Source organism: Miscanthus floridulus, chromosome 8 (assembly GCF_019320115.1).
Source record: "Miscanthus floridulus cultivar M001 chromosome 8, ASM1932011v1, whole genome shotgun sequence".
Classification (NCBI taxonomy): domain Eukaryota; kingdom Viridiplantae; phylum Streptophyta; class Magnoliopsida; order Poales; family Poaceae; genus Miscanthus; species Miscanthus floridulus.
The window spans coordinates 211506556-211518937 of NC_089587.1; the positions used below are offsets into that span (position 1 = coordinate 211506556).

General features: G+C 42.7%; 1 pseudogene; it reads right to left on the reverse strand.

Annotated features, from left to right (window-relative positions):
• Positions 1 to 8568: 8568 nt before the first annotated feature.
• LOC136470586 (protease Do-like 9) lies at positions 8569 to 9381 on the reverse strand (annotated as a pseudogene).
• Positions 9382 to 12382: the final 3001 nt, after the last annotated feature.

Sequence of the window (12382 nt, forward strand, 5' to 3'; positions counted from 1 at the left end):
TTTATAAATTATTTATGTATCCAATACTCATGAAATTTGTTGGAGATTATCCTAGTACCATATGGATGATAAGAAAAATATAAAATCTGTTGCTTGACACTTTTCACTAGGGTTTTCTATTTTTGCTATTATAAGCCTTTCTGCCTTGTCATTTATGTATAGAATGTTCTACTTGGTAGAATGACATGAAACTTTTACAGTAGTCTTTTGGTAGCATTAGTAAGGCACTGTAAATTTTTGAGAATTTATGTTACACATTTAGTATAGGTTTATTATTTAACCTAAGTAGCTAAATAAAATAATAAAGGCTTGTAAATAAACACTTTGGGCTTTACCATTATGTTTTCTTGAGTGTATTTCGTATGCTTGCACTGTTGGTAGACTTTATGTTGTAAAAATTTGAATACTTATATGAAGTAGAAGTATTGTTGCTTTATAATTCGAATTGAGCAGGTTTTCGGACAGATTTGGTAGTTTGGTATGTTGCATGGTGACAATGGTGTTTGCTATAAAACATGGTTAATAACAAAGTTGTAGAAAACTTTTTCATGTATCTTGTGTTAAAATTTCAGGACCATAGGCCAGAGGGTTTGGGAGTTATAGCTGTTTAAAGTTAGTAATTCCGAATTGCTTACTCTCTGGAATTTCTGGACAGCACTGGGTTGCTTGTCTGTTTTGGTTAAGATAAATTGTGAAATAGCTTTTGGTGATTAAATAAGAGTTGTAGGAAATTTTATATGCTTTCTAAAAAGTCCAAGATCACCACATTTGGATAAGTAGAACTTCAGTTATGAGTAAAATAAGTAGCTGCTGTTTTATAGTGTGGTACAGGAATTATTGAAGTAGTTAACTAAATAATTAAGAAGAGATATGCACATACTCAGTAAAACACGATACACTTGTTATTACTTCAGCACCATGATGTTAAGAATACTTACAAGAATGCATTCATCACGTATCATCAGATTATACTTGTCATGCATACATTCGCAATACCTTATGCCATATTCATGCATGTAGGATCGGAGGAAGGAATAATGTTGCTAGAGTTCGACGAAGTAGAGGAAGGGGACCAGTAGGAGAATCCTCAAGCCACAGCTCCCGAAGGTGAGGAGCAGAACCCTAAAGAGCTTTCGGAGTGCCCTGATCACCGCCCCATGTCCTTTCTAAAAGGCAAGCCCTGGAGCATTCTAAGTCTCCCAATACTTTACAAATGATTACTTAAGTTCTTATGATTGATGCATTAGGTTATAAGAATTGAATGGAACCAATTGATGCATATAAATTCCTTGTCCAGATATATACACCGTTAACCCTATGTAGGTCCAGGATCGAATATATGCTTAGCCATGCTTAGACCGGTAGAAGTCAGGTGATTTCCTGTCACCTGCGAGATATAGGTGGGTACCGGAGCACGGTTGGCTATATTTGCTATCTTGGAACAGAACCATGGGGTGATGTAAATTGAGGCCGAGCGGAGTCTATGCGTAGGTTGACTCATGTGATTCCGTCTATGCCGATTAAGGACCGTACCGTTGTTGGCGCTTCTGACAAGATTGAACGCATGCCTATCACTTAGCTGGCCGGATAACTCATTCTGACCGTGAAGCCGAGTAGCTCAACTCAGGCCAGGCCCCATTCTGCTGTGCGCTCCTTGTAGGGAACCAAACTGAGCCCAAGGGCAGGGTAGTCCTGAACGTCCTGGCATTTGGTGTTCCCGACTGTGCGGCGCGGTACAAACCCACAAAATGTGTACCTGAGTTGTACTAAAGGTGACCTAAGGCGACTAATGATCCGGTCTGTCCGGGTTTGTGTTAGGAATAAATTTCCAGCTGGTTGAAATTGATTCGAATCGCCGTCTCTCCCGGATAGTGAGAAACTTGGCTGGTCGCAGCATCGTAGTAACTATGTTATGGAACATGATGGTTCAAATGAATATGGAATTACAATACTGGCTATGTTTACTATTGTAAGCTTTTAAAATGATATACTACATGTTTGGCATAGGATAGTTGCTAATTTAGAGATGGATAGTTATAATTAACTTGATAATAGAACTATAATTGTATAACTGAGTTAATCGCTTTTATGTAAAATATTGTCAAGCTATCTCCACTTATACAGCCTTGCATGATCCTTGGAGTCATTTTATTTCTAGTTATGACGGGTAAGTCTAGCTGAGTACCTTCTCATACTCAGGGTTTTATTTCCCATTGTTGCAGATGGCACTATGTATCATGGTTATTGCAAGAGTTGCCTCTATCCCACTATGGATGAGGAGTAAGCCTTGGGCAGGCTTCTTTATTAATCCCTCTACTTGCTTTTGTGGACTGTGATCCTATTTTGGCACCGTACTAAACTATGTTGGAACTTTACTTTCAAACTTAATTTGCTTTCGCTTTTATCTATCAAACTCAGTTTGTAATAACTTGGTTTCATACTCTGATGATGAAAATGTATCTGTGAACTTTATGTAATATGTGGCATGTGTGTTGAATCATGTACGATCTTGGTTGTTGTAAATTGTTTATTGAGACCCGTCGTGGTACTCGATGGACTACCGGGTTTATATGGGTTCAAGTATGACAGTGCGACCGCTTGCGGGCTGCCATTGTACTTGTACTCTTATAAATTGGTCAGTTCTGCAACAAGGTTGGTGGTGTGTGGCATAGCATCTCTTGCATTGATACCCCCATGTTTCTGACATGGGATGCACCTCCGTATGAAGTCTTTTGTGTCATCATACATGGTTGGCCAGAAGAATCCACTTTACTAAATCTTAGCATTAGTGCGGAAGGCCCCATAATGTCCTCCATACGGTGATGAGTGGCATCTTTCAATGATCTTGATTGCTTCCTATGATAGAACCGCCCAATTCATACAAGCGCAAGTATGGCTGCCCCCGTTTAACACGTTGATGCGCACATACTTTCACTTATATAAACCCGGTAGTCCATCGAGTGTCACGAAGGACCTCGGTAAATCAACATCACAACCAAGATCACATGATAAAGTAAATACACTCACATACACGGAGTTGCAGCAGAAATAATGTTTATAATGAGTTCACAAATTATAATACAAGTTTGGGTTTCAAAACCGATTAGTGAAAACAATAGAGCTTTCAAATGATTACAATAATATAAGTTCCAAATACATTGCTAGCATACGTGACATCCTCTGATAAAAGCATATAGATAAGAACACTATAAAGAGTTGCCAAGCCCACCGGCGGTTAGCCACCATCTTCAGTAGGCCGAGAACTTCACCTGCAACATGGTGGGATAAACCCTGAGTACTCGAATGTACTCAACTAGACTTACCCATCATAAACCAAAAATAAAGTGACACCAAGGATCATGCAAGACTTTATATGTGGAGCTAGCTTGACAACATTTTGCATAAAAAAGCCACTAATTCAACTATACATTTTATAATTCGGTCACCAAGTTAATTATAGCTATTCATCTCATGATTAGCAACTAACCTATGCCAAACATATGGTATATCATTAGTGACAGCACAATAATAACCATAGCCATTTATTATCTCATTCTTAGAACCATTCCACTTGCCATTAACACTACGATAGAAGGAAGCTCAGTCAAGTTTCTCACTATGAGGGAGAGATAGTGATTTAAATCGATTTAATCTAGCTAGAAATTTATTCCTAACATAAACCCAGGTAGACCAGATCAATGGTCCTCTTAGGTCACCTTTGGTACAACTTAGGTCCAATTCACGGGTTCGATCAGCGCCACACAATTAGGGACACTACCAGATGCTAGGTCGATCAGGACTCTAACCTGCCCTTGGCCTCACACTCTTACTACCTCCACTGTCCGCACTCTAACAGAACAAGGCCTGGCCTGAGTTGAGCTACTCGGCTTCATGGCCAAAACAAGTTATTCAGCTAGCTAAGTGAGAGGCATGTGTTCAAAATGACCAAGGACAAACAATGATGCGGTCCATAATCGGCGTAGACGGAATCACATGAGTCAACCTACAACATAGACTCTGTTCAGCCTTGATTTACAACATCCCATGTTTCTTTTACATGATAGCAAATATAGCCTATAACAGAACTGTCCAATTTATAAAAGCACAAGTACAATAGCAATCACCAAAATGATCAAACCGTCATACTTGAGCCCATATAAACCCGATAGTCCGATGAAATCATGAGGGATCTCAAACAAACCAACATACCAACCAAGATCGTACATGATTCAACAAAACCAATCACATGTTACATCATAGTTCACAAATAGTTCATAGTTTTCTCACATACATCGGAGTTCACATAGTTATTACAAACCAAGTTTAAAAGTAGCAGATGCAACATAGTTCAGAATGACATTAACAATAGTTTAGATACATAGCCAGTTTTCATAGTCATCTCCAACAAAAGCACAAGGGTGAGGTGATATACAGAATGACCATGCCCATGGTCCTATTCCTCATCCACTATAGGAGCAAAGCAGTGCTTGCAGTAGCCGTGGTACATAACATTATCTACAACAATGGGAATAAAACCCTAAGTACAAGAATGTACTCAGCTAGACTTACCCATCATCAACTAAAATACTAAGACACCAAGGAGTATGCAAGGCTTTATAAGTAGAGTTGGTTGACATTATTTGCATAAAAAGCATTAGTTGTCCAATAACTTTTAAACTATGAATCACCAGTCATTAAACCTATCTCATACTAGATTAGCAACTATCCTACGCCAAACATGTTGGTACCATTAAGTCAACACAATAATAACCATATGAGGTTGAGCACTTTCATATCTCATAACCAGCACTTCCATCAATTACTACGATGAAGCGTACTCCTGTCAAGTTCTCACTATCCTAGAGAGATGGCGATTCAAATCGATTCCTACCAAGCTAGGGAAATATTCCTAACACACACCCAGGCAACCTAATTAGGGGCCACCTCGAGTTACCTTTGGTACAGTTTAGGTCCAAATCGTGGGTCCAATCAGCGCTGCACCTTCAGAGATACAACCAACTGGCTAGGAAGCTCGGGACTCTAACCTATCCTTGGGCTCATGTCATTGGCTCTCTGCACATCCTTACTGCCTCTAGGGTACGCACTTTCACTTATTGGGTCTTGGCCAGAATTGAGCTACTTGGCTTCACTGTTAGAATGACTTATCTAGCCAGCTATGTGAGAGGCATGCGTTCAACATGATAAGATGACCTCCAAGAACTGGTCCTTAAACATCAGAGATGGAATCACTATGATCACCACCATTAAAAGACTCTGCTTAGTCTCCAATTAATCAACAACACCAAGTTATGTTCCACGATAGCACAATATAGGTAACCGTGATCAAGTTATCGCCTATGGCTCGTAGGTGACAAGAAATCATACGGCTTCTACCGGTCCAAGCATAGCTATGCATAAGGAGTGTTCCTAGACTTAAATAGGATTTAGGGTAGATATTCTAGTCAAGGAAAAGTAATATGCAGAAAGTGTTTCCAAACAACTCCTATCACGTAATGCATCAATACGAATAACTTCGGTAACATTAATAAAATAGGGAGACTTATAATGCTCCGGGGCTTGCCTTTCACGAATGTGGTAGGCTGGTGATTTGGGCACTCAGGAAGATGATCAACTTTGGGCTCTCCTTCTCTAGGAATCTCCTGGTGTTGCACCCTCTTGGTTCTACTCTTGTGGATCGGCTTCGAGTTCTACCAATGTGATCTCCTCGGTTGCACCTATTGTATGCATATGCATATGTAAGTTCTGTGAATGCATAAGAAGGATCATGGATGATGTGGCATGGAAATGTACATGATGCTATGATAATGATGTTAAGTTACTTAAATGATAACAACGTTAATTTCTTGTTTACTGAGTAGGTGCATAACTCTTCTCTATCCATTTCCAATATTCTTCACAAGACAATTTCTGATCTACATACAACAGTTACAAGTTTAAATCATAACTATAGTTCTACCTATACAAATACTATGATCTTGGACTTTCTGGAAAGCTTATAAAATTGCCTACAACTCTTATTTAATCACCAAAAGCTAATTGAAAATCTAACCTAAGCAAAACAGGCAATCTTTCCATCTCTATCCAGAAATTCTAGAGAACAAGCATTTCGGGAGACCAATTTCAAAAAGTTATAACTCCTAAACTAATTTGCCTATTGCCCTAAAATTTTGACACAAGCTAGATAAAGAAGTTCCCTACAACTTTGTTATTAACCATTTGTACAGAAAACTTCATTTTGACTATGCAAAATATCCAACAACAGAATCTGTCCACAAATACATCTAAATTGAATTACAGAGCAATAATATTTTCACAGCATATAAAATCTCCAATTAAGCAACACCATTGGTATCAACAGTTCAGGAATAACAAATACACTCTAGAAAACATAATGGTCAAGCCCAATTTAATTATTTAAATGCCTTTATTAATTTAATTAGATAATTGGGTGAAATAACAAACATACACCAAATGTGCACAGTAAATTATAAGAAAATTACAGTAGCTTCCAAGTGCTCCCAATAGGCTACTGTATAAATTTCATACCATTTGAACATATACAACATCCTCTACAAAATGACAAGCTAGCAAGGTTTATTTTAGTGAAAATAGTTAATCTTATAAAAACTATCAAGCGATAGATTTCATATTTTTCTTAGCTTGATACTAGTACCATAATACTATACAAACAATTTTCATGGCAATATGTTACTTATTTTATCCCTATGAATTTCCTCAGAAAACACCATTTATTAAAAGATAAATAGAAAGGCCTTACTCCAATCAAGTTTACTACCAGTTTAGTATTTTTACTAGCTAGACCATGTCAACACAGATCAGCAAATTAGAATCAAAATTTTATCACTTCCCTAGATCAAATTATGTATTTTACAAGATTGCAAACAATTCAAAAGCACTTATCTAGCTACATTTTATTCACCTTGAAAAATCATAGAAATAGTGCATTTCATATTTTTATAAAATACTACACTTCATGAGGAATCCAACAAAATTTGGTTCACCAAAATTGGACACTCCAAACTTGAGATAAGAATTTTTGAAACAAGCATTCAATCTGTGAAAACAATTTAGAAAATCAACTACTACACAGACTGATAGATGGGGCCTGCTGGTCAGTGGGACCCAGACATCAGCAACTATAGAGCAGAGGAGGTGCTCTGAACAGTGATATCTCACCGGCGGTGAGATCACCAGCGACGACAACAACACCTACACGCTTGTCTCATCAAGCCGCATCGATAGGTGTGGTCGGCTCGCCTGGAAGCTCACTGGAAGTAGCTCGCCGATGGCAATGGTGGACGGCAGTGGTCGTGTGGCGGTATGTCGGCGTCCTCTAGCCACCATGTGCTCTGGTGAGGTTCTCTATAGCTTCAGGGTAACCTGTCGGAGCTAACCTAGGTGACTAGGGTTCTAGTGATGTGACGACGAGCTCTGATCGCGTGCATGCCCGCGTGGCGGCGCATAGAGCACAGCAGTGCTCTCCCCATTCCGGTGAGATGGTGATGGGAGAGAGGTCTCCATCATGCTGTTAGCTAGACCTAGGGTTACCCTACCGAAGGCGTGAGAGTATAGAGGGACATGGTCGACTAGCTCGACGGCGATGAGCTTTTGTGCCACGACGGCAATGGCGGCTGCACGTGGAGCGGCGGACCGTTCTAGCACCGACACACAGTAGCATCAACCCTCATTTCGACCTAAGCTACTACACACTAGCAGTGTGCTGGACCAAAGGAGATGGATGCATGCAGGGTAGTGGAATGGCTAGGCCACTGCAAGCATGGAGCTTGGCGGTGCTCCGATGATGGTGCGGGGGCAGTGAAGCAAAATGCTCCCTTACCCCGGCTCGACAAGAGGGGCAAGCTGGTCAGGGTGGAAGAGGTGACAATGGAGGAGCTATTGGTGTGACCAATTGGGAAATGGTGTGGTGATGACAGCGAGCAAGCATGGCAGAGCGACGACGATGGCGCAGCGACGCGATGCTGCGCTTTGCTCTAGCGCAGGCGAGAGAGAAGCGAGGCGTGAGAGTGAAGGAAGCGAGCAGCGTAGGAGCGTGACATAACCTGCCATGCTGGCCAGACAGGTCAGCCACTGACGGCGGCGTGGACGCGGCCATTAGAGGCAATGAACGTGACTGACAAAGCTACTTCACGCGATCGTAACTCCTAAACTGTTCGTCCAATGCAAAAACTTCTTTAACAAGAATTGTAGAGCTACATGAGATCTACAACATTGCTAAAAGGACTTTGGCCTAAATCCTAATGGTTCATGAGTAATATCATCCCAAAGTGCAGTTTAGACTTAGAAAAATTTTCAAGCCTTCAAAACAGCATTTCTAGCTACTTGTGAGCTATTTTTAAGCATGCTATGCATCGAGTTAGGTCTGACCCCTTCCCAGAATTCATCGTCATTGACAGTTAAGAGTGCTGAGACAGATAGAACAAATGAACATCAAATTAGATTGCATAAACACCGGGGAAAAAAACTCAAGTTAAAATGTATGATAAGAACCATGCCATAATTCATAAATTATGCTATAACACCAGCAGTTTCATAGATACCATATAAATTCTTCTTGGTGTCTGTCTCCAAGAAAGAGATATAAACAATGCGTATTAATGTATTATGCGTCTGATTTAACGATTACATTGGACAAAAACCCAACAACACAACAATAAGAAAATTGTCGAGATAAATAAATAAATGTAGACAGTAGCAGGGATGGGGAGAGCGGGCGCACCAATGTCGCACTCTGTGCCGATGGCCAGGACGGTGGCAAGGTACTTTGGTGTCGGAGCCGCGCTTCTTAAGCTTAACCTGGGTATAGTGCTCCACGGAGTGGGCATTGGTGAGGACACGGCGGCCCGCTGATGATAAACCCGCTGCTGCTAGAGCTGTACTGCCGCTTCCGCTGCCACGGCAGCGAGAAGTTGGGCTCCGTGTGCACGCAGAACACCTTGACCACGGCGTCCATGCACGGCACCACCCTCACCACCTCATCCCAGCTCGCGGGGCCTGCCTCCGCCACGGCCACTGCCACCGCATCGCCTCCATTCGCCACCGGCTTCGGCTCCCCGCGGCGGGGCGGGGACGGCGGACGCGTGTCGGCGGGGGGCCTCATTACGGCGCGGCTTGCGACCACGGCGCCCAGCCGGAGCGGGGGCGGCCGCCGGAGAGGGGGAGGAGCGGTCGGGGGGAGGGCGGGGACGCCTTGGGCTTGCGCCCCCGCTTGCGCTTGCGCTTGTTGGAGGCGGAGGAGGGATCGTCCATGGAGGCGGGCTAGGGTTTCGCGGCGCGTAGGAGGGGGCCGAAGTGCCGAACCGGGGAAGATGAGGAGAGGGTCGGCCCGGTCGGAGTAATATGGACCGGTTCGAGGCGGGCCGTGCAGGCCGGATTGGAGGGTAAACTATCCTTTATATGGGCTGGGTTACGTAAAATTGATTTCTGCGATTCAGAGTTTCAGACTGGAGTGTTTTCGTCAAAGTTTGCGCATCGTGACGTTTGTTCGATTGTCCACAACCAAAAGCTTTGTGGTTGCAACTCCAAAGAGACGTGAGAGCCCTGCAGCTGTATTGTTTTCAATATCAACGCACTGCGTACCGACTATGAATCTATGATTCATGCCTAGCTTTGTCAGCATGGCATCAATTGGACAATTGGTGCTTCCAATTCATGAACCGTAAGGTGCTCTCTTTGTCTTGGGTTATACATCTCTGAATGAAAAGAAGATGAAGAAACTCGGATACTCGAACTTAAGCTTGTCTGTAGTACATGTAAGGCTTAAGATTATTATTAACCTCAGGCTTTGAAATAAACTTATAGTGCCTTAAGAAATGCCTCAGGTCTAAACTGAACTCATGTCTCAAAGTCCAAGAAAGAAAGTTTAGAAGCAATACTGCAGTCCTATCGTTGCTGCCTGATTGAATATACAGTTCACCAGTTCTGCACTGTTTTTACTACTGAATGACGTCTCTAGGCCTGTCCTGATTATTCCTGGTCTGTGTCAGTCAGTACTCATGAGGAAGGTCACGCAGAAGGATAATCGAATCATTGGCATGGTCTACGCCTCAGGCTTAGCAGCATTCTATGCGTGCAAAGTATGTGTCTACCTCTTTTGATTTGGATGGGACACTGTTGAGCATTGCTATGGTGCTTTTAACTTTGCACATTGGAGACCTGACTTGTCATAGCTTAACTGATCAACCTCCTGAGTCTGATAGTGACTTGTGCCAAATAGCCCACTTGAGAAGCATAAGGAAAACCATTCCATGGAGGATTTGGTATGTGAACCATGACTTTCCATACAAGGTTCAGTGCTTTCAGACCTCGACAGTTCAATCTCCATCCATCGTTTTCATGATTAGACGATTGATGTGGCAATCTCTGCTGTTTAGTGAGAAATCCAGCAGTCGGACAAATGATCATTATAAAGGTACAAACTACCAAGATGCTCTCAAGAATTATCTACTTTTCCGTTCCATTTCGCAAAGATGGCGAGGGGTTGGGGGGGAGAGAACCTTGCAGCTTAACGATGAGCAGACGCTCAGTTCCTCCACAACAGGGGAGATATGTAAGTAGTAGACATTTGGTGACTGTTGTATAGTTGTCGGTCAGGATAAGCTGGAGCAACTGAATTCTATGCAACTTTTTAATCGCCAAATGATATTTTTATGAGAATTATCAGCACGTGTAAACCACGTGCCTGTACTTAAGAAAATGAATATCATGAGTTTAAGTTTTTAGCTTGTAGGAAGGACTAGATGATCAATGGTGAACCGCACCACATGTAACACATTGCAGCAACCAGGAAGTCATATTTTTTTCAGGCAGATATTTGGAGATCAAGGAGAACAAACAGGACGGCACACTGCACCTTTGTATTGAGGGTGATGAACTCTGCACTAGTCTCCAAGTACAAAGCCAAAATTGTTGAACTGAATGTCATCTTGGCAATCTGCCTTTGAACTAGCACCAAGACTGTCCTGCCTCCTGCGTGCAGAGTGCAGGGTTTCCTTCCGTTTTCTACGAGTGTCGAGTACCATCATTTTCAGTCCTGACGATTTTTCAGGGCATGCTCAAATACACCAATGAGATACGATTGTATATGCAATTCAGAGAGCTAGAAGTCGTGGAAACACAGTAGCAGTGATTAGCTGTCCAGCTGTGGCCAGAAGTATCTGTCCGAGCCCATCTATTCTTTGATTCCTGAATAATGTTTTGTAATTGTAATCGGTGGATATCAATGTTAAGTGTTTACTTCTTCATGGTTCAGAAGATCACAGAGTATGAGTGGATTAACAAGGAGTAGCAACTACATCGAGCAATCGCTCGCCTCTCACGCCTCCGGCACAGCCGGCCTATTCCTTCTTCTTCTTCTTCCCCACTTTCCCCTGCCGCACGTCTCCTTCCTCTTAACAGCTAACACGCTCACTCGATCGATACGACATCGTCATGGGCCGGCCTTCCACTCTGGGCCTTGATAACGTGTACTGGGCTTGATCATCCGCCTAGGCCGGCCTGGTACCATTCTTCCTTCCTCTCCATCCGCCATCTTCCCGCCTTCACCCTTGTTGATATCAGCATCTCTTGGTACTGTGACATTCCTCCCATCTTGAGATCCAGCTTGCCCCCAAGCTGGTGCCGCCGGGAAAGTAAGCTTCAGGGCTTGTTCGTCCTCCCAGGTTGCAAGATGCTCGGGCCATTCCGACCAATGAACAAGGATTTGATCAGAACGGTGAGGTTCAGTACGACGTCGTTGCAGAATCTTCAAGGGGTACTGGAATGGAGATGGAGCAGGAGGAATATCAGCACTGACCTGCATAGAAGAGCTGACGACGAGTTTGAGTTGAGAGACATGAAAAACTAGGTGCACTGAGGACTCTGCCGGAAGTTGGAGTTTATAAGCCACAGCGCCAATCTTCTGAACAATCTTGAAGGGACCAAAATAACGATAAGACAGCTTCTGATTCACTCGATGGGCCAAACTGGACTGAACATAAGGTTGTAGTTTGACAAACACCGATTGACCCACTTGAAATGCGTGTTCAGTCCTGTGTTTATCAGCTTGATGTTTCTGACGCTGCTGAACCCGAAGAAGTTGCTGATGCAGCAACTGTTGCATAAGACGACGTTCTTTGAGCCAGACTTGCAGATCAGCAACAGCACAATTTTGGAGATGATCAGTACCAAAGTGACGGGGTTCATGACCATACAGTACTTCAAAAGGTGTGCATTGCAAAGAAGAATGAAAACTGGTATTATACCAATACTCTGCTAGAGGTAGCCAATCTCGCCATTTGCTGGGACAAGCATCGACAATACACCTGAGGTAAGCTTCCAGACA